Source organism: Strongylocentrotus purpuratus, unplaced genomic scaffold (assembly GCF_000002235.5).
Source record: "Strongylocentrotus purpuratus isolate Spur 01 unplaced genomic scaffold, Spur_5.0 spur5_scaffold_16, whole genome shotgun sequence".
In the NCBI taxonomy this organism is placed as follows: domain Eukaryota; kingdom Metazoa; phylum Echinodermata; class Echinoidea; order Camarodonta; family Strongylocentrotidae; genus Strongylocentrotus; species Strongylocentrotus purpuratus.
In genome coordinates this window covers 11,171,722-11,195,786 of record NW_022145601.1, presented here as the reverse complement: position 1 = coordinate 11,195,786, position 24,065 = coordinate 11,171,722, and the positions used below count along the sequence as shown (strand labels likewise).

General features: G+C 34.8%; 1 protein-coding gene across 1 annotated transcript in view; it reads left to right on the top strand.

The window, feature by feature from the left end:
* Positions 1–2,233: 2,233 nt before the first annotated feature.
* The window catches only part of LOC576335 (zinc finger protein castor homolog 1), a 75,600-nt gene continuing 53,768 nt past the window's right edge, over positions 2,234–24,065 (top strand). Inside the window, exons 1-3 of the mRNA XM_030987367.1 lie at positions 2,234–2,918; positions 9,896–9,949; positions 13,853–14,234. The gene's annotated coding sequence lies outside the window, so the exon portion shown is untranslated. The remainder of the gene's footprint in view (positions 2,919–9,895; positions 9,950–13,852; positions 14,235–24,065) is intronic.

The following is a 24,065-nucleotide window of genomic DNA, read 5'->3' as shown; positions in this document are numbered from 1 at the left end:
GGAGAGATGAGAGGTAATTGGAAGAATAACATACCAGTAAAAGCATAGTAAAAGGCTGACAAAGGAGAAAAGGGGTTGGGCGAAAGAGACATTGCTAAATGAGAATAGACAGGAAAAGAATAAATGGAAACGGGATTGGAAACAAGATGGATAAAATCAGAAGAAACTAGATAAAGAAAAAAATAAAGGGAAGAAGCAAGAAATTGAGAAAGACAGGAGAATATATAGGGAGAGACATGAAAATAAAAGGAAGGTGAAAAAGAAAAGAGAAAGGGGAACGATGGAGAAAAAAGGAAGGGACAGAGAAAAGATATACGGAAAGAAAGATGGAGCATATACGAAAAGAGAGAGAAAGAGGATGGGAAAAAAGAAACGTGCAAAAATAGAGTAGCTTCATACTAATATGCTAGCAGCAAAAAAACATCTTATATGTCATGAATTTATGGTTGCACGTCACTTCTCTCCAAACATCACATGATAAGCCCTTGAAATTTCATTGGACTGGCCTTTAACCAAAAAGATAAAATTATCCACAGGTTTTCTAATAATGTGAAGGACTCAGCATTTCTATCAGCAATGTACGAAAAAACCCATAGTTTCAATAGATATCGTAATCCGATCGGGACAAAAAAAAAAGAGGAAGTTGTTAATATGTTTGCCCTTGTTGTGTATCTGTCTGTGTGCACAGGGAGGACATAGGATATTTTCAAAATATGATTGAGTTATCTTAATTTGTTGAAAGTGATCCATTCCTTCTGTTTTGTATGGTTGGAAAATTTTTAATTTTCATGGGTTGTTTGATAGTGTAATGAATGCGATGTACTATAAACTTGCCCAATTGACAGTTACAACTCTTGCCCTTGTACTGAAGTCAGTCTTTCTTTAGGATGCCCCTTTTCTTCGCTTTTAAATAAATAATAAAATCCTGTGCCGTCTGAAATTCAGACAAAAAGGTTTTATTGTTATAATGACGAATACTCACTGGACATTTACTAGCCAATCTAGGAACTGCTCAGGAAATATTATTTCAAACAAGAAATCCCAGTCACGTAGATTCATCTAAAATGGGACGGCAACCTAGTTTACCGATTTCCTTCTGGATCTCCATGGGAACTCGCAAATAATTTTGTAATGGATCCCGTAATTTCTTTTCTTTCTCAAATCGTGCCCCGTCGCGAAGACACGCCCAGTGGGGAAACAACAAACAGAAGTATGTGAAAGTTGTAAATGTCTGTGATACTGATGCAAAGAGCTTTAATTAGTTTTGAGTGTATCTGTTTCAGTCTATTCATTTCACTATCAAGGAGTATGAAGATCACAATAGTTTGTTGAATCATAAATAAGCAATTATTACTACATATGAATAATGTCAATATGATATTTAGCTTAGAAGGGAGCAGCAAATGATAAAGGTGGATATTGATTTAGACTAACTTATTGTTTAGCTGTTCTACATTTGTATGTACACTTAAATAACTGTTGAATTTAATTTAAGTTTGAGTAAATATTAATGCAAACAAACAAATTATCAAATCAAAGATATGCAAAGCATATTCCCTGCTCTGAAATGTATTCTATTAAATAGGTATTGTATGAGATTACAAAAAAAAAAAAATTAATTAATTAATTAAAATTCATAATTTAACCAAAAAAAAAAAAAAAGCATGAATATTTTCTTCTTTTTATAGTGGCCCATGCCTCTACAATCTATGACAGGGAAAACTACTTTTTAATCTTTATGCATTAAAGTTCCATCAATTTCATGCAATATGGGATCAAATCCTGGTTGTTAAATAAAATTTGTGATGCAAAACTAATTCAATTCTTTCAAATGATGGAAGGAATTTATTGAATATTTTAACGCATATGGAATTCTATTCTGCAGTCTGAAGACTGAATTTAAGTGAAAATATTAATCCATTTCTTGTGAAGAAAATGATATGAGGATCAAAAATTTGCTAATTATGCATACCATTATGTTCTGTGAAGTATTTCTTTTAATATGAGTTACTGGAATCCTACATTTGCTGATGTACTTTTTAAAAAAATTATCAAAATTCTATGAATGATAATATAGTTTTACATAATAATTAGAACAGGAAGTCTTACAGGAACTTTGTGGGCTAATTACAGTACATCTGTCCTGTTTAAAAACAGTGTCTCATTCAAACGTGATCATTCTCTAAAAAAAGAAACCTCAAAATGAAAGTCAGAGTGGTTTACATGTACGTATATATGTAGGGGTAAGTAGCAGATTTGTTTTCTCCAAATCTGTCCTCCTCTTTCAACAGAAGCAGGAAGTGCCAAGTTTGCTTGAAAAAGACCAAAAATTACTGACATCCTGAGCGGGCTGCAGCCCAAAATCATGTATTATGTAACGTCTTCCTCCCAGCGAATTGTTTTGAGCTAAATTGGGGATAAATGTGTTTCCTGGGTAGCTGACCGAGGCGTAAGATCGAAGAGAGAATAATCACAAAAAGTGCACCGCCCTGCCTGCCTTGTTCATGTGCCAATGAGTGACCAGTAGTAATTGACCCTAATCCTCGTTCGGTCAGTTTTTGTCCAAACTTAGACCAGGTGTCGAGGTAAAGACAAGACGTGTTATCACCGAGATTGTACTTTTCTTCCTACAAGTTGGATGAGTAGAAATGAAGAGAAATTTTTATTTTGATTGATAGTGCTTGATTGAAAAGGATGATGGTGATTTTTTGAAGGTGTTATTTGAACTGAGAAAAGTTGATTGTCTACTATTAAGTGGTTGCCAGTGGGTTATTTAGAATACTGCCAACTGATTTTTGTCGGAGACATTGCTGTTGTACTTCAAAGGTCAGCAAAGGTCACACATGTGTACTTGTCTTGATTAGATTTGATCGAGGAATTAGCAATTACGAACTTTTGTGAAAGTCATCTTTTTATTGGTAAGTAGAGTACTCATTGGGATTTTTAATGTCTGCAGTGTGTAAATGTTTTGAATTTTGAACCAGTTTGAACATAACATTTACAGGAGATTATTTTTACATTTTTCTATAAAAAGTTGGGATTTATTTCCAAACGACAAATCTTGTGTTTTTCGATTTTCTTTTTCTGGAGCTTTATAAAAAATATTTAATACTCAACTATTTTCAATTAATTAAACCTATATGTATATTTCAACTTGTCTTCTATTCATTGCACCTTATCTATTCATTAAAAACACAGGAAAAGTAACAATGTTTGCATTTACACTTCAGGTGTTTATTTAAAGATTTATAGCTAATAACGTATGTTTAGGTTGATGATCTGAATTTTTATGTTATTTTATACAAAGTTGATTATTGGGCCTTTTGCTTTTAGTAATGTAGAACCTATAAAACTTGAATGCAAATGCAAAGATTAAAAACCAAATCATCTCTTGAAGTTAAACAATTAAATATCTAACATTTTACAAAAATGTATACACTGTACAGTGTACTTTTAATCCCTCTGGCATTATGTTGTTATAAGTAACACCTTAAAGGGTACACATTTATTCAACCAAATGCCTCTATGTTGTTTCTGAGATAAGTTTGATAGTCATCATTGTGCAGTGTATGTTTCCCCTGCTTTTGTTATAAAAGATAATCAAACAAATCATTGCTCTAGCTTTTATGCTATCACAATTTGAGATTATTTTCCCCTGCTGATAGGGATGTAGTTTCCTGGGTGGTCCCTGTACTTGTGACTTGTCACAATTTTTTTTTATAAATTGAAATTGAAATTGAAATTGAAATTGAATTGAATTGGCCAGGTACAAGTGTTCCATAAAATTTTATCCAGGTATTGTTTGAGAAAGTTGGCCTTCATATTTGATACCACCACATTTTTTTTCTAATTCAAGAATTAGTCATTCTTCTGAAGTTCTGAAGAGCTACATGTATACGTTCAAAATTCCTATGATGCCTAGGCCAGAATTGTCCCTATATTGTAGTTTTGTTTTGCTTTTGAAAACTGCTTTTGTATGATTAATCGTAAACGTCTCTCAGATTGAATCAAAAGTTCACACTTTTGTACCAAATGCTTGACAGGATCCTGTGCTGAGAGCTAGAAGGACGATCAGTACTAGCTCTTACACAAGGAGTAAATGTCCTTTTGATTCTCAGTCTCAAAAGACAATAATTATGCTTTAGAACAAAGAGTAGTATTTGGTATATAAAACTGTCAAGAATCTGATGGCTCAATTACTGTACATCAGTCCTGCAAATGACCCCCCCCCCTCCCCCCCCCCACACACACACACACACACACCACACACACCTTTTTAGTGGAAGGTTTCCATTTCTCATTTAGCAGAAATGAAGTCAACCATTTCTCAGAAATTGCTGAGTGGGAGGATGGGACGGGACAGCGAGTAACGGGGGGACCAAGATGAACATGAAATCAAAATGATCTTTTAAAAAAATCCAAATATTTCACACACAAATAAGAGTTACAAAATTCCATGCATGTACACTGTAGCCCCATGTATTAAATTGTCTGTAAAAGCAATAAAAAGCAATAGAGCAATTACATGTACATTGGTTTACTGTTGTAGATTAGTTACTGATAATTGAGAAATTAGGCAATTGGCAGACATTCAAACTGCACACATGTGTTGCCCTTGTGTGGTGTAAGTATGGACCTTTTTAATTATCATTTCAGATATGATACACCAATGAGAGCCAGAAGGCCGTTAACACTGTGTAAAAGCACATGAGCCATTAATATCTTTCTGGCTCTTAGCAGATGTTATGCCTTATCTATCTAACTTTTTTTCTTCAAATAAACTTTCTTTTGAAATTGGCTGTAAAACTTTTATTCAACAGCAAGTGGATAATACTGCTGAAATATATAAAGGAGAGAGCAAGCATGAGAACTGTTTTGATATCGATACAATTTAGAGAGAGGGGGAAGAGAAAGACAGAGAGAGAGAGAGAGAGAGAGAGAGAGAGAAAGAAAGAGAGAGAGAGAGCATATGAAAGGATTGTCATGGTGGTGAGGTATATTTCAATTTTTATTAATATTCAGACACTAGCATGTGTAATGTACATCAATTTTTAGGTTACAAGTTCTGCATTTTCCTTCCATTTACCCACTTAATCCAACATCATGGCATAAAACCTAAATACAAACATTTCTTTCACAAAAATTGATACAGACATGGGATTCAGAAAGGTATGAAATCTAAGACTAAGCCCCAAGGGTCAATGCTCTCTGGCCAAACACACGGTCCAGATTTTGTGCCAATCCAAGAAAATAATTATGATTAATCTAGACCTATTAATTGATATAATTACACATTTCCTTTTGTCTCAAGGGATCGCTAAGTCTTGTCGAATGTCGTGCGAAATATGTAGGCTGGAATATACGTATAAAAGGATTACCGTGTTACATAACTCGAAGGAATCATCAATTTTACACAATGAAGGACGCCCATTTCTGTTACTCATCAAACTTGTGATCTAATGTTTTGCGATGTATCACTGTTTTTATTTTGTTCAGGTGAAAAAGTACAGTTGCCCCGGAAGAGCTGTTTGCATTTATTTAGAAGGAAGTTGTAGTAGAAGTAGTAATAAGAGCTGGAGTAAAAGAAGCACCCAGATGTAAAGATCGCAAAGGAGGGGGGAGGATGGTGACCTGTATATTATGTAGAGTGGTCAATATTATACAGAAAAGAGAAAATTCACTCAAAGTAGTAGTAGAAGTAAGAAGAGGAGTAGAAGTAGTAGACATAGTAGCATTGTCAGTAGTAGTAGCAATATCAATAGTCTGGTCTAATTATATATGCCTCTTAGTCCCAGAGGACCTACAGCTTTAAGTCCTATTCAAATAGCAAATATGTCATTTCTCATTTAATTTTAAGACAAGATATTATAATCTGCTTTCTGTCCAGTCATTTTTCATCATCCCTGTAACCTTTATTGTCAGTACAATTCATCTGATAATACTTCCATCTTTTGTTAGAAACAAATCTTTTGTATCAATTGAACTATAGATCTCCTATTCTCTGTTTTTCACTTTTATCTCATGTAACTTGGCAACAGAGGAAAGAAACCAATTTTTAAAAGAATTTTAAAAATATCTCACAGAAAGCCTCAGATTGTCATATATGATTTCAGGTCATTTCAGCAAGGAAATCAATTTGAAATATTAGCTCGCATGTCCGATCAAGATTCGCGGATCGGGTTACACATTTTGGAGATATATCAGTCTTTCTCCTCAACTACAATAATATATGAAAACGGTCCCAGCTTAGTCTTCTGTTCATGCTTCTTTTTGGCTTGTCAATATTTTTATCTGATAAGATTTGAGACAAAGATAGCCTACATAACCCAGAAACATGTACCTTAACCCAATAACCCTGTAATATTGTTGCAATGATTATCATTATGGTGAGAATGTGATTATGTGGTCTATCTGTCTAATAGAGGAGAGACGCAGGAAGACTTACAGATACCACACAGGAAAATGAAAATAATTGGTTCTGGATATTACCCATAACCTGATACATCTTTCAGAGTTGTAAACCTCAATTTTCTAGATTCGTTGAACTTACTAAGATATGCTCTGCTTTTTTAAGCAATGAACTAACAAGAAATTGTAATTCTCTCTCATTTAATGGCTTTACAATTTTATTTGTATTTTTTAGATATGATTAGAAAAATGAAATTGATAGATTCATCTAAAGTTGAGTACATGTAGTTATGCATTTTGGTCAGATTTATTTATCTGTCGAAGGATGCAGAAGTTAATAGTCAAAGTATCATATTATTATTAGAAGGATAGTGGTGCTACACTTTTTAGGGTACTTACTGATAATCGCTATGTAATGATATTTCTTCTTCTGCTTCTTGTTCTTCTTCTAGTTCTTCTGCTTCTTTCTCCTTCTCCTCTTGTTCTTCTTCTTCTCCCTCCTCCTCTTTTTCTTCTTCTTCCCCTTTCTCCTCTTTTTCTTCTTCTTCTTCCTCTTCTTTTTCTTGTTCTTCTTCTTCCTCTTCTTTTTCTTCTTCTTCCTCTTCCTCTTCCTCTTCTTCCTCTTCTTCCTCTTCTTCCTTCTCCTCTTCTTCTTCTGCCTCCTCCTTTTCTTCTGGCTCCTCCTTTTCTTCTGCCTCCTCCTTTTCTTTTGCCTACTCCTTTTCATGTACCCAGCATGCATTGTGTCATGACTTTGACTTTGGTTACATATTGTTTTGCTATTTATTCTTTAAAAATTTGTTCCAAAAAATCATTTATTAGATGAGAGATCTCCAGCCTGGGTCATAAAAGGACAACATTGTAGTACTTGAAGGGGACATGTCAACTTCTAGATAGACCCCAATTCACGGAACTCTTCATAATCAATTACTTCCTTTTAGTGACTAAGTCTCGCCTAGGCTAGTGAGAGAAAGAGAGTACAAGAAAAGAAGGACAGATGACAGATAATTAGGGAGAATAAGAAATCTAAGTATGCTTAGGAGAGAAAACATAGCACAAAGACGCAGGAGAGAGAAGGGGCAGACAGAGAGAGAGAGAGAGAGAGAGAGAGAGAGAGAGAGTACAAGAAAAGAAGGAAAGATGACAGATAATTAGGGAGAATGAGTAAATCTAAGTATACCTAGGAGAGAAAACATAGCAAAAAGACACAGGAGAGAGAAAGGGAGAAGGGGGACAGAGAGAGAGAGAGAGAGAGAGAGAGAGAGAGAGAGGCAGATATAGATTTGACACTTACATGTACCTATTTTTACCTAAGAATTTACCAGAGCTCTTTTTAATTTTTGTAGTTCAGTGATATGACCATTAATAAGTTGCTAAGATGGGCAGGTGTTGAATGGGCAAGTGTCAAGTACACACAAACCTGCTTTTAGTGTCCACCTTGCACCTGAATAGAAAGACCACCAGTCTTTAAAGACCACATTTTCTGTTTCCCTTGAGTATTGTTATTCATTGAAATTTGTACTTAAGGAACCTGTACTTAAAGACCACCTGCACAGAAAGGCCACTTTTTTTTAGTCTCCCTTGAGTGGTCTTTCTATACAGGTTTTGCTGCATTTGTACCACCACAGGATATATCGAAGGCTGTCTTAAATTGTCTGCATTTTCATAGACACTACCAGATCCCTTAATTGCCAAGTTCCTTGTTCTTGGGGGAACTTGACCAAAAATCTACATTTGGGTGGGTCCTTCTTTTGTTCAAAGTAATTAATCATTAGAGTATGAGTGTCAGAGTGAGAATGATCCTTCTCCCTTCCTGCTGTCACCTTCAACCCCCCTCCCCCATTCATACTTTAAAAATACATGTTTTGTATAATGTCTTATTGTCTTGTAGTATATCGTTTATGTTTTCAAATTGTTCCACATGAACGTTCAAGTCACCTTGCTGTGTTCATGTCAAATACATATATTGATATATAAGAATATTACACAAAAATGCTCTTTTTTCCTTACCAAACAATTTTCTTTAATGATATTGCCTTGTAGATATTCCTGTTACAAGTGTTAAAGCTACTTTACGGTTGTCTTAAATATGTGCTTCTTATACCCATGTACAGTTTGTATGATTTTCCGTCAGTGTGAAAGACCCTTAAGCAACATGCGACCCCTTTAGCCTTGCTGTTGTACTCCTTCAGTACCCTGTATAATATTGGAGGTTAATTGAACAGGAAATTATGCTGAAGTAATTTGTATGTGCTATTGCCTTTTGTTTCTGAATATACATAAGAAACAGATGATTTTGTGTCACTATTTTTTTTTATAGTGTCCAAGTAGAAATAATTTTCTCTTTTTTTCCCTTTAAAAGGTGTTTCATTTGAACTGGCATATACTGGTTGTATGTACATGTATGTGTCTGACATGGAAACTATTTAATGTGCTACATAAGTATTTAGTACAACTACAAGCAGTAGGTGTACTATTAATAGTCAAAATACCATTGTGTACCAGGTGATGAACACGTATGTATACATGAATGTTCAAAATGACCTCCCCAACATAATTGGATGATTTAGGTGATGTACATACTTCAAAGATTATATGACCGACAAAGTCTAACTCAAAGAACAAAAAATTACAATTCTACAGACATTGAAAATCCATTTATCTGTGATGTTGCTCATATAGAGAGTAGCAAAGGTTGATTTATGTCAAACAATGATGATAAAATAGATATTTTGAGCAATTTAAGTGTGGAATAGCGCACTTTTCAATCAATATTACCATTATCAGTTTTTGCTCAAGTACATTGTAAATGCACTTTGCTCCATGTTGTATTTACCTACGGAAATAAAACTTGTGTATGAAAAGAAAAGAAAAACAGCCCAATCATCTTTTGGGTAAATTGAGATTTCTGTGGACTCAAGTTTTGTCTTATCTAAGCTTTTTGTGGATTATTTGCAATTTCACAATGTGTTTTGTTTCCCATGTTGCTATCGGTTTTGTAGAGTAAGAAATAAAAAAGATATGGGGTTGGGCTTTCTTTATTTTCTATCGAGTGAAATTTATGGTTCGTGTGCTGCTAAACTCTAATCTGAAGTGAATTCTGGACTATTAATTTGAGCATTAAATTGCTGTATGTTCAAAATAGGTTTTATTGATTTTTGTAAGTGAAGATAAAGGGGGTTAAGGCATGGCCCATGGCACTCAATCCACGCTGTCTGGCATTACTCAAATATTTGCAAGTATTGCAATTTTTTGGATAGTAAGACATCATTTCAGTCAAACGTTAAGCTTTCAGTACGTGAGGTTTTCTTTTCCTGAATTTTCATTTGAAGTGCAAGTCGGCAATAGCTTGAAGGTGGTGCTGTTTGCAATTCTTTACACTTTTTCTAAATGTTTGTTCATTTTAAATGTTTAAAGTTGTAGACTTCATTTGTAATGTTGTTTAATCTCTACTTTTTTCTTCTCTCTCTTAAATTGCATCCCACAGGAGAAGTCACACTCACTGAAGCCTGCTTCAAAGATGAAACTCTAAAACAAGAAGGTAGGATTGTCCTCTCTACTTTACAAAGGATCTGTCTTCAGCAGCTCAAGTTTGCCAAATAACCTGCTATTTTCAAAGTTGGGATATTTAATCCTGAAACCCGAAATTGCGTCTTCACCAGACCAATACGCTCATCACAAACTAGCTCATTTCAAATTTCCCAAATAGCGGGATATTTTGGAAACAAGACCAAGATTTCTCAGGATATTTTCTAGACCAAATATCCCACTAATTGCAACTGCGGGCTGATGAAAATGCAAATTAGCTGGATAATTTGTGATCAGGATGGTTAAAATAGCAGGTTAAAGCCTCAGTCACAAATGCCATTACGAACTGCTACGAACGCTGTACGAACGATTTTCAGACAATGGAAATTCGGGAAGACAATAGAAAAACAGAGAGATTCGTACAAAATTATCGTTCGTACGAACCTTTGTGACCGTAGCATAAGTGGCAAACTCGAGCTGATGAGGATAGGCCTAAATTAGAGAAGGTTGAGTTCTGAGAAAGGTCAAAAATAATCTGTGAGCTTTTCATTCTCCTTATGTATTATTTTGTAGAAGAATATCATAGAAATAATGTCCCCTGAAAAGGATGGATCTTCAAATGCTCTCATATTCAAAATATCACACAAATTAGCTGCAATGTTTGGACCAAACTTTCATGCCACACGTTTGTGTACTAGTCCCATGTACTTATTTCTGTGTACAGTGCATGTGAATATTAACAAGGCTGAGTCACTTTGTTATCATTTTGAAGATTCCAAAGCGTTGCAATGTAAATGAATTCTTAAGTGCTACATAACCAAACTTTTCCATAAGTTTCTTTCAAAATTCAGTCAACCCGCATGACCAGAACTCAACTTTATCTATAAATATGGATTTATGATGTGAAATCTGTATAATCATCTGCAACATTTTGAAAGACTTTGTCTGCCATCTTACAATGTATGTGCTTGTGATTGTGAAAGGAAAACGTCTATTATCCTGATAAATTTCATTTCTTCTTTGATGAATGAAAACATGAAAATTAACCATATACTCTATATTTAATGTTGTCTTGAAAACTGTGTCTTGATAGAAACCGAGAGTTCTTTTTACGGTGATTTGACCAGGGTATAAGCTTAAAGTGGGCTTCAATTTCTTCAAGCATAGACCTTGATCAGTTTCCTTTGGGTAGATAACTTGTAAAGGAGCATAAACCTTTGTTTAAAAGTAATTAAACCTGAGGCATGCATTAATGAAACAGCCATTTTGACTAACGCAACTCCCTGTATGTGGGACTAAAAAGTAAAGGAGAAAGTAAATGTTTGTCAAATGGAATGCAAACCGAATTAGGGCTGGAAAAATAGGGTATAATGATAGAATTGCACTTCTCTTTCTACGATTCAATTAAACAGCCTTCTCCGCAGGGGCAATGACGTAGATTGATTAAAACAAAGATTTTCCTGTGATTCGACATTGTTCCTTCAAGGCCAGGCCGAGTATTAATTTGGATAATCGAAGACAATTTGTACAAAAGTAATGGAATCAATTCAATATCAGCTCGCTCTAGACAAGATCTCGGTCTCTAATGCATGCCTGATTAGTAGAACAACTTCAATACTACACCTTCATTATAATGCAATTTTCCCATTATCATTAGAATGTGAAGTCCCAGAAAAAATTATGCCATGTGCTTTTTTTTCTTCTAAACAAAAAAACAATTGGAGCGAGAGCATTCCAGTGAGGGAGAACTGGTGGAAATACATGAAGGAGGGTTAAGGAGATTGGATCCATGTCGTGAATAATTGAATTTCCTGATGTACAAATTTGATACCTGCAAAGGTCGCAGGAAGAAGCAGGGAAAATGAAAGCGAGGTTAAGAGAAAAAAGACCTGGTGAATATGAAGAGAAACAAAAAGGAAACAAAAACCTTCGCAGGCGCGATCAGGTAGAAGAAGTAAAATCTGTTATTTTATTTCATCCGTCTGTAATGGAATAAAAACCAGCTTTTAGCAGACCTGCAGAAAATACTGAGGAGGAAGTATAGACAATTATTTCCATCCAGCATAATATTCCACCGACAATATTTTTCTCCCCTCGCATTCTCTCTCTCTCCCTCTCTATCCATCCCCTTGTTTTCCTCGCCCACAAACATGCAAGCGCAGAAATCTTTAAGATGTTGCAAATTTCATTAAATGCGCCTGCTAGTCCACAAATGGACTTTTTTCTGGGCTTAACGGGCCAGATATCTCCCGATTATTAGATTTGAATTTGTATTTTGTGCATTTTCTGCATGAGTATGTCGGTGTTTCGTGCACTTCTGCGGGTCACGGAGTAGACAAATACAACCATGGAGGGTGTATCGGGGCGCATCTAAAGACTGACTTTGACTAAGTGATTATTTAAATCTGCGGAGAAGAAATAATGAGGTTTACTCAGGATATATACCCTTTACTTTTCTTCTTCTCTTCTTTCTCTCTCTCTCTCTCTCTCTTATTATCCCTCTCTCTTATTATCCCCCTCTCTCTCTCTCTCTCTCTCTTTCTCTCTCTCTCTTTCTCTCTCTCTTATTATCACTCTCTCTTTTTCTTTATCTGTCTCTTCTATTGGTTACATGTGGGTGACAAAATATGGACTACAGTGTATATGATATGAAAGTTGAGTATACTCTATCACATTAAAGTGTTGGTTCCGACCTTCAAAATAGAAAACAAACTTTGAAGTATTTTGAAAATCAATGTATAAACTGAGCTGAGATCGGTAAAGGTTTACTTTTTTTTTCTTTTTTTAGAATAAGTGGGCATTTGTATCTTCCTTTTAATGAGAAATAAAAGCATGCTGTTTATGAAATTCTATTACGGTAGATTTTTTTAAAGCAAATTAGTACTTAGCCAATTGTTAGAGGGAATAGTAATGGAATGTAAAAAAGAAATGTTTACATCTAATATTTTTATGAAAAAGACTCTTTTCCTAGTTAGTTAATTGATAGTAGTTAAATAAATTAAATCAAAAAATAAATTGTAAAAGAAAATCTGAGAGGATTTTGAATTGAATATTTATTAAAGCAATATAATTATGAATCAGAAAATTGATAGAATATTGAATTAAATACTTTGGTGTATGTATGCAACAAAAGTAAAACAAACATTAGACAAAATATGAAATACGATATAACACAGTAATTATGGATGATTAATTTAAATTGAATTGACTAGCAGGTCTTCATTATACTCTGTTGAAAGAAAGATGAAGAGTTACCGCCCCATCCCTCCTCCACAATTCAGTGGGTATATAGAATTCCATAGCCATCCCATAATAGTCATTAATTTCTCTATGGCAACCCAAGCATTCCAATACAGCCAGCATTCCGTATAGGGCATCGGATAGCAGGAGTGATGACGGTAAAAGAAAAAAATCACTAATTTATGGAATCCACCACCCTTATCACCAATCAGCTGTTAGCCAACCCCTATGAAAAATAATCTGATTATTCAAATTAGACTGGGGAAAAAATTGTCCCACACACCATCTTTATAGTGTACCTTTCCTCCAACACACACTCTCACACACACCATTAACATTACACATGTTATACACACACTCAATTCCTGTCTATTGTGTCTTCTGGACCCATGTGCAATTTGTGTATAGGAATAAGTTGTGTATATAGATCTAATAGCTTAGCTCAGCCCCCTCATTTGCATATTTATCAAGTCACTTTTTATGATGAAATATCCCAGTTTGAAGTCCTTTTTTTCTGGATGGGAGGAAGATGATTTATTCTTTACCCCTCTCTAGTACCGGTATTAATAGTTGACTCAACCCCCATCCTCCCATCAGCTGATCGAGTGCGTTCGTTGGGCTTTGTTGCCAGTCCATACCTATACACTCTTGTAATGACTTGCACCCTTCAAAACAGAGACATACTTGAGTGACTGCAGCTCTGGCTCTCTTAGGATCTCCCCCGCCGCCACACGCACACGAGCTGGCTCCTCTCCCCGTGAATACATAGGAGTTCCCCCAGTCGACAGTGCACCCAGTCATACTCGCACACCGGTGCAGCAGGGGGAAAAAAGAGAAAGATTCGGGAGACACTCTGATCTTGTATTGTATTGTCCACACGTGTGTACATTTGACTTGTGAACTCTTGATGTTACGTGGGTTAGAGATCGACGGCGGTGCGCAGGCGATTGAAAACTAGGTGAATGGACTTAGTTCAGACTTTTGTGCAGTGCTGTTTGTGAATGTTTGGACTGGACCTTTTCACTTGATTTCATACATTGGTTTGCATCGAGGAAAAGGTAATTATACCCTTTTTCCTGTGGGCTTTTTTGTTTTGTTAATGCAGTGTTGTCTACTAGAAATTGCTGGTGTTTACATGCCTACTTATTTTGTTTTCATTAGTGTATTCACTTCATAAAAGTAATTTGACCAACAACAAAAAGAAAAAGAAAGAAAGTTGTAGAGAGAGACTTTTTAAATTGGACGTTGAGGCTTCTTTATCTCATATCTATAGAAACCTCCATAGTTCAACTGTAACTTTACTTTAGTCAGTGCTTCAAGAATTTATGTACATGTATACAACTCTATCAATTCATTTTCCCCCTTTTTTTACATTTCCTTGAAAATCTACAATTTTTTTGTTGTTGTAATGATGCCCCTTTTTAAAGTTGTGTGTGATTTTGATGGGAAATGTTGTACAAGTTCTTCTTACATTTATGCTGGAAATTTGCAATATTTCAGTCATGAATGAAGAATGTTTTTCTTCTTCTTGGAACACAGATGATTTTCCAGATAGATCTTCTGCTCATACTTGAAAAACACAATTTATTTATCTTGGAGTGATAAATTGTAGTCCAACTTTTACAACTTTCATCAGCACTGTTGTACAACTAAAAGCCAAGCTTACATTCTTCTAAATTGTAGAGTTGTGAAATACAGAAAAGTAATTTGCAGCCTTTATGTAATCTTGCTGATTAATGAAGATAAAACGCTTGCGTGTTGGGAGTTTGTTCTGAAGTGGACCTTGCTAATACACAATGAGGGTTGCCCATACTTTGTTACAAAATTGAGCATACATACCCTGTATTTTACTGAAAAATTGTGAATGACCAATTAAGTCTTATTAAAATAGTATACAATGCGCAGTTATACCAGCAAAACTTATCAGTTTTTGTCCTCATATTTTCCTCATTAGCCCCATTTAAAATACTGGATAAATGAATGACTCAGGATGTTGTAAAACCTAAATAAGGGCAGGTCTTTATTTGAGGGCTTTTTGTGGTTTAGTTATTGACAAGACAAGAAAAACAAATCTTTACAACAGGCTTGAGGAGGGAAAGGTTGTCTGCAAATATTTGCTCAAGGATTTTAGACCAGTCTATCCAATTTTGTTGTAGTTTGTTTGAGAATGTCTTGAGAGGAAGAAGATGAAGATAAAAAGCTTTGTTGGTTGAAGTTTTGATAGTTGTCTATCAACATTACTCATTGATTTCTCTTTACATATTGCTCAAACCTGATTAGATTGATAAAAGAAATTTATTTGAGACTCCATCAACGATGAAAAAGTACACCTGCAAATACAAACAAACTGTATTTTCTACATACTGTATGTCATAGAATGGGTCAATCAGAACAGATGCTGAACAGAGGTCGAAATAATCAATTAAATTGTTCGATTTGGTCAAAAGAACAAAATGTCTGTTGTTAGCATGACTGGTTTTTGACAGATGGAATTTAATCATCAAAATATTTGTTATGTTATCCAAGAAACTGGTTAATTAAATACTAGTATGTCTAACTCAAATCTTAGTCAAAATACAATGTAGTTTTCTCCTGTGTACAGATATCTTTTTTTAGTTTGACATTCCTTTGGTAGCTTTTTAAAAAAAGTGTTTTATAGTTTACAACAGTTTGGAATTATCTTTCCTGCATGTACATTTGATATATTCAGCATATAGATGTACATGTACATACATGTCAAAATGAAAGAAAATACAATTTTTATTAAGTACAATTTCAAAACAAGAATTACTTGTTATTGCATATTTAGCCTACAAGTTTGGTTATGTGCACATTATTGGTAAAACAATTGTAATCAGGGAATATTGTATCAAATCTGCAGGTCTCGAACATACTACATAGCAATAAATGAAGTAGCAATATATTTCAAAGCTATTCCAGACGTATATATGAAATATCAAATTACATCGTCTCCGATTGAAAAATGGCATTTCTTGGCCACATGAACTTTTGGTTGGCTGTGATTCCAAGATCACATAAATCTTGTTGTTTTCTTGCGCTTCGACCAGTCATGCCATGATCAAAAGACGACTTTATTGAATTTGTCTGATTCTGTTCGGGGCTGGCCATGGACAATAAACAATTTGTCTTTTAACAATTCACAATTTGGTTGGATGGGCATTTATCTTTGGAGCGGGCGAGCTGAAGATGTTGATGTAGGAGTTTGCTTGTCATACAAGAGTGGACAGGCCTTTAACTACGTTGATTGGAAGATGTCTTTTAGACAGGACACAATTTTACCCCAATCTATTTTGTATACTTTTCTGTAAAAGCTACTTGTTTGGGGTTTTAAAAAAAAGGTTTAAAAAAACAAACTTGCTTCTCCGTGTCTGTAGATGTCAGAAATGTGGGAAAATTGGAATGCTGACTTTTAACTTATACTGCCTGTCTTCTTTTCTTTTTTTATAGCAGTGATATTTAGTTTCATATAAACCATTCCCATATTACTTCAGTGATGGATGATAGCAGAGAGTAAATCTTAAAATCAATTGTTTATTTCCATTTCAGTTTCATGTCATTAATATATATTTTATAAATCTATTCAATTAGCCTTATGTTTATACCTCATACTTTTTACAATTATGTTGTGATATCCATCAACAATCTTTATTTTCATTCGACATAATCGCTATAGTATTTATATTATTATTGAAATTGACATTTTTTTCTTAGGATGGTGATTATGCACCATAAATATAGCAATACCAAAAAGAAAAATTACAAACATGTGGAAGATGGTAGAAAATATGATTACCATTGCCTTGGCACAGGACCATATTTGGATAGGCCTATATGCACAAGGTCAAGTAAGCAGAAGCAAATAGCCATGGAAATCGTCATATTGCTTAATATTTCATCACTCCCATTTGGAAAAGAGAGAGGAAGAGAGAAGGAGGGAGATGGAGACAAGGAGGGAGAGGGGAGGGAAGGAAAGAGAGGCGGGATAGGGGCAGGGAAGAAGGAGAGAGAGAAAGTGGAGGTAAGTGAAGGATAGGAGAGAGATAGAAAGGGGAAGAGGGTAAGGGAAAAGAAGGGGGTGGGGTTGAGAAGAGAGGTAGAGTAAAGGAAGAGATGGATATTGATATTAGTATTGGGATGGGCAGGGGGAAGATGAGGGGTATTAGATGACCAAGAATTGCCATATATAGTGGAGGATTATTCAAATATCAATGTGTGTTCTGTCATGCATGGACATTGCAATTACATATTGGTGACCATCAATTTCGGATGTTAGTCTTCTTTCATAGACCCTGTTCACAAAATATATTGTTTCTACGGGTGTGTCAGTTACGGCGTACCGGTATGTACATGTAAGAGTCACTCATTATTGGAGATCTACCAATATATGATGCTGATATACATGACATGAACTGACTTTTAAAATGTGCAGGACATGGCTTGATATTATGTGCTTATTTATAGTTTTTCATAAGAATCTTTTCTTTTCCTGTGGAGTAAATAAAAAAGAAATGTTTAGAAATACATTTCATGTAGAATGAAAAGGTTTTTGTCTGTACTTGTACTGATGACAGCAATACACCTTTTCGGCTGTTTGATAGTCTATAAAAATAAACCTCACATTTTTAGTCTGATCATTCTTTGGGGTTTTGCAGCCTCAGATGCAAGCAGAGAAAGACTGGGCACAAATTTGTGGAATGTGTTTATTGCAAAGAATACATCTGTAGATTAACCTGTAATGCCTTGCTAATGCTAACCTTATATGAGACAATTGGGTAAATTTTGATATTTAGGACTAGTGTTACACAAAATAGCAGAGAAAAATGTTACACTTTATAATAAAGAGTTAACTTAAATTCGAATTCATAGAGTTTGTGTCTTGATATGTTTTAACTCATGATGTGTATGGAATGAAACAGCTATTAGTTTCTATCTGGGCCCTACATTATGGATTGATTCAAATCAATCCCAATTCTTCATAAGACGAGGGCCCTGGTCTGGTGTTGAAGACTAATGAACATTTTAGGGTAACCCCCTGTTGCTCCAAGGGGCCTTGTCTACCAGGTCAGTGACCCCTACGGTATTGTATCCTCCAGTGGTGGGTGGGTGGGTGGGTGGTTTATCCCAATCCCTACATGGCTATCAGCTGCCAGATTATAGCCCCTATTTAAATTCTCTTCTCCAAGTAATGTCCAAGTATGGTCAAAATGGTAGTTTCATTGTAACTCTACTAGTTTTAGAACCTCTAAATTGTATTTGTACTTCCATAAACATTGTACATTGTAGATAATAGGTAGATAAAGCATTTTTAGGAGTTAATTTCACGAAAGTGAATAACGTTTTTGTTGCAAACATATACATGTAAGAATATCAGATTTCTTTTGTACTCAACTGATATACTAGAGTTACTTTTGCTTATTTCCCTGAATGTTGTGAAAATGTTTGCCAAGAACATTACCGGTATTCTAGATCTATAAAAACCTTTAAAAAAACACTATCCCGTGTCAGAAAAAGTTTATATTTATACTGGCAATTATCTTAATGGTATTTGATATTAGGTATAGTGTTTGTTTATTTGATTCAGAGTTTAGTTTGCAGCGATCATGTTTTACTTTTGTGTGCGGCCTACATGATATTGCAGAAATTATCCAATAATTTATTGTACATGAAGAGGGTTTGAATTGCATTTGCTTGGAAAAAAGTTCAAGTCACCTTCCATAAGTTCGTGGTTGATTTTTTTCGACTAAAGATCACTTTCTCCAATGACCATAAATAACCATTGAAATTACCAGTTTTGCTCACATCATCATCCAATTGAGTCAAATGAGCTAGCAAAACTTGTGTGAATTAAGTCCTAATTATCCTGGGCCTTCAAGGAAAGTAGAGAAATAAAGCGGGGAGAGAAAGCAGCGACGATATCGCAGATAAACACCAAGCTAGTAATAAGTTCTTCATTAGTATCCAGCGTGAGACATTGGAAATTTTGCGTGAATTCCTGAGAAAGTGGAGTAGACATGAGGTGGCAAGCGATGGACGTAAACACCCTGTGACTTACATGCTCCTTCTAATAATTCCAACAAGGGTGGATTTCCTCCTGAAAATTATGCGATAAATGGTCAATTTCCCCTCCCTTCCAATAAACACCTCATTCCCATCTAACCTAATTTACAGCTCGCGAAGTCTCACAATTAGTCACTAAATTCCACCATTTTGAGGGGTTTTTGTTCTCGCTTGATCCGAAGAGGAAGGGCGGACTGCTTTTTGCCCAAATTGGACATGGAGTTAGCGAGCTTGTCTCTGTTTTGGGAATCTGTAATTGGAAAACTGTGCAGGGAAAAATCATGTTTCCTGCCTGTTTTAACAGACCCAGGTTTTAAGGGAACACTTCCCTTTCGTGTAATCCACTAACCAGACATGCTCAGCTTTTTGATGGAATACAGATCATAAAATAATAATGAATGGAACATATTTCATGCTTTCTTCCTCTCTTGTCGTGATTTTAAGATTAAAAGCCCTGGTTATATATCCAACGCAGGAAATAGGATATCACTTTACAACATCATGAGTAATCTGGCAATAAAAAACATATTTTTCGCTATTTTTAATTAGAAAAACATTTAAAGAAAATAGGTCTCTATGCATTTACATGTGGTGTCTTTTTCCATATTCTAATTCAATCTGTTGATATAAGGGCCAAGTGTAACAAATTGTTTTTCTTCCTTGTTTTTTCTCATTGTAAGATTACATCTAGATTTCTGGATGGATATATATATATATATATACAGAGTACATCATCAAGCAATTTGGGCAATTGCATGGTCCCAAATTGCTATTACCTACAATTATTCACCAAAAGACTGCCTCGATTGCAATCAGTTTGCTTCTCTAATCTGAAGTGTACACATTTATGTCAATTTTCGCCAGTCATGAATTCATCAATTTAAAAAGCTAATAGAGGCTAGTCCAGAGAGAGACATGGTCATTCGTGAGTTTGCTTCAAATGGTCCAGTTTTGGACAGTTGTTTTTACTGGTACTATCAGGTTTAGTTTATTTTGCATGTGATGTCAGAAATTGTTCACTGCTTTATAAGGCGCCTTGATAAATACATACATCGACTTGTATATTTCAGCAAGACCAGTTATGTAATAGGCATGATGGCCATACAACCAGACCTTTTATGGTAAAGTGGAGTGCTCATAAAAAAATAATGTAGACTTTTTTTTTCTTTCTTTATTTCCTTCTATTTGGTTTTTACAAATATGTTTAAGGTTAAATTTGGTTCATGAAACTGTTTGGAATGTTTACATTCTGGAGTTATAACACTTGATCATAAATTGTGACATGATTTATGCATATTTGGCAGAAGTATAATGCAACATAGGCCAATCGTTATATACAGTATAATACCTAATAGAAGTTCCCCCTTGATTGATAAAATACTGCTGGTTAAAGGTAATAAATCACTGGAAAAAAAAACTTGAATCACCTGAATAAAGGCATGGAATTGTGTTCTTTCTAGCAGAGTTTTATGTGATAAGGTCAAGTTACAATAGGATAGACAAAATAAGAAAGTGAAACCGGCTATTTATATCTTTCCAACGATATTGGTTGTTCTTGCCTCGTTAGTATAAACTATGATACAATATTGATTTAAAACAAGAAAAGGAATGTTTAGGATGATTTATTTATACTTTGAGTTTCTTTGTGTCATTCATGATTTAATTCTTGCAAATTCATTCTCAAAGAGATAAGGCATTTCATATGAGAAATACTGGTTGTTTAGCAAGTGCTATCTCAGCAGTTTTCTGCTTTTATTTTGTAATTACATACATGTACTTTTTATGTAGTCAGGAAAGTGCTTTATATGGATCAGTATACTCTACAATCCTACTCTACATAAAGAACCACACGTAGCACTGATTAAATTTGCATAAGTACCCGTGACTACTCTCTATTGTTTTGCATGTGGAGATATTTTCATGAATCATGACAAATTTGTCGTTTCACAAACATTTCATTTTGCGGCATACCATATCATCAATATACAATGTAATGACGCTACATCAGTTTACATCTGATTTTGGATTTTTGGACACATTCCCCTAAATGTTAACAGTGTGAAACCTATATTACACATTTTTAGCCAACTTGATATACATTTTTAAGGTCCCTTTTCCTCCCCTTTTCTGATGTTACCATGCAGGCTCCTTCATGTAGCTACCAATATATGTTGTGATAAAACTATAGTTTTCATATAGAATTATTGATAATATAAAGCCTAGATTCCCAAGCCCCGTGGATGTACCATACCTTGAGATGGAACTCTGCCAGGGGCACTGGGGTGGATAATGGCTCTCTCTCCCATGGCTTGAGTAGTGATGCAGAGTGGTGTATTTCTTGTGTACAAATTTACCTATCTGGCTCTCAACTGAGGATACCATTCTTTCTATTGGAATATTTTGCATTTTATCTTATGGCTTTAACTCAGTTCTCTAATAGTCTAATACTAAACGCAGAAACTGTTTTGCAGTTGACATTTCTCAAAAATGTATCTTTCTCCACACAATGCTGTTCCCTTTGTATCTTTCTACCTGTATTTTTTCTCAATATATTATGAACCTCTGTTTCTGTTTCTCTTCAGCTATTCATCTATCTCTGTCTCTCTTCAGCTTTTCACTTTCAACTCTGATCAAATCTGATCAAATCTGATACCTTTCTTTTCTCAATAATGGATATCTTTCACTTTTTAATAAGGTTCCTTTCTGTTTTCTATTTGCATTTCTTTCTTTACATGTTTACATCTCATCTTTTCCATCATTTCTGTGTGATATTACAGCGTTGCTCTCTCCCTCTCTCTCTCCATCTCCCTCTCTCTCCCTCCCTCCTCTTCTCCCCACTCTTTTCTCTCCCTCTTTATCTCTCTTTTCATGTTTCTTCTATCTGTCTCTCCCTCTCTTTACTCTTATCATTTTCTTTTAAATGTCAATCTCTCTGTGTTTACTTTTCTGTATCTTATATTTCCTCTATCTTTTCAATTCTCCATTTTTCTCTCTCTCTCTCTCTCTCTCTCTTTCTATCTCTCTCTCTCTAACTTCTGTTTCTTCTGTCTTTCACTCTCTTTACTCTATCTTTTAACATCACTATCTCCACTCATTTACTTTCTAGTTTCGTACAATCCTCCTCATCTCTCTCTCTATCTCCATCTCTCCCCCTCTCCATCTCTCTCTCCACACTGCCACGGCGCCGCTGCTATACCTAGCAGAGTCTTAGGATGTTTCTAAAGTCGAGAGCACCCAAATATGGAGAGGGGTCGCGGAGAAGAATGCGATGGAAATAGAGTGTTGGAAGTTTGAGAGGAAAGTAGGTCAACTGGGGGCAAGAGGGTGTTTATTGTGGGTGAGTAGGGGTGAGTGATGAATAGAGACCGTTGGGTTAAAATACCCTGTTTATTGAACCTTTTCGCATGGCGCCGCTTTCCAGAGTTTTATTGAAATGCAGGAAAGAATCCACTCTCTTGGGGTGTTAGGGGTTATACAAAGTTGCCTTATGTTTCTAGAATTGTTCATTGAATATGTGTGAATAGAAAATATTAGTTGTAATGTGTGTTTTGAAAAAAAATGGGATTGAATGAAAGTTTATTTGGGAAGTTAAAATTCAAAAAGAGCAACAAATTAAAAAAAATACTGAAGCTTTTTGTCTTGCACTCATCAGAAAGTTTATTTACATTGCCAGATTTCTCCTTTTATTTTCTTGATGCCAAAAATAATTATGGAATACACATTTATGATGTATTCTTATGTACTTATGTACTTGTGTACTGTCCATTTCATTTCAATTCATTCCCTTTCTTTTCTTTTCTTTTTTATTGGAGAAAGATGAAAAAACCTTAAAATGAATGTTTTGTAATGAAAGTGGTAAATAAAGAGATAGAAAATGTTAATATACTTGCAGTCTCAGACACAGTGTCCTATCAATGCAATGATAACAAAATGGAGTTGTGTTGGTAATGTAAACATTTGTTTAGATTGATGACTCATTGCTAAATTAAATAAAATCAACTGAAACGAAAATATAAGATGGAAATACATCAAATATGGTTATCAATCAAATTCCAATGCATAGTTTTGACATGATGGTTAGTAGAGTATGTTTGATAGAAATTTGATGATATCTGTTGTTCAAGAAGTATTTACATTAATAATCGCAAATTATAAAGTTCTAGGAATCTGAGAACAAAATTTGTGACAAAATAGAAGCATGAGAATACCATTTATCAATAGAAAAAGCAAGCCGTACCATATTCAGGATAGAGAGAATTGTTGTTATCAAATTTAATTTTGAAAGTTGGAACATCCTTGAAATGATCTGTATAGATCAAATTTAGTTAGAATTTCATATAGGGAACTCTCATAATGCAATTATTTCATTTTCTCTCATCTGAAAATATCAACATAATTTGTATTATATGGTAGTGGACCAGGGAAATTAATATAGGAGGGACATTTAAGTTGTTTAAATGAGAGAGAGAGAGAGTGAGAGAGAGAGAGAGAGAGAGAGAGATGAAGGGGGAAAAGGGGAAGAAGCAGAAAGAGAAGGAAAGAAAGACAAAGAGGATAATTTCAATACAAAAGAAGTGGAAAAAAGACAAAAAGGACAGTGCCATAGAGAGGGGCTTATAAAAATAACAATTAACTTTAGCAGCAGTGTACATTAATTATTTCCAGCATCTGTTTCTTTCATTAGCTATTTCTAATTAAAACCCCATTTTATGAGTTATTTGCATATGAAATTTATCTCACTCAGAAAACCAGGCTTTTTAGCCATTTAGTCTGTAAGGTTCGTAGCACTAATTGGCCTCCCTCAATGAAGG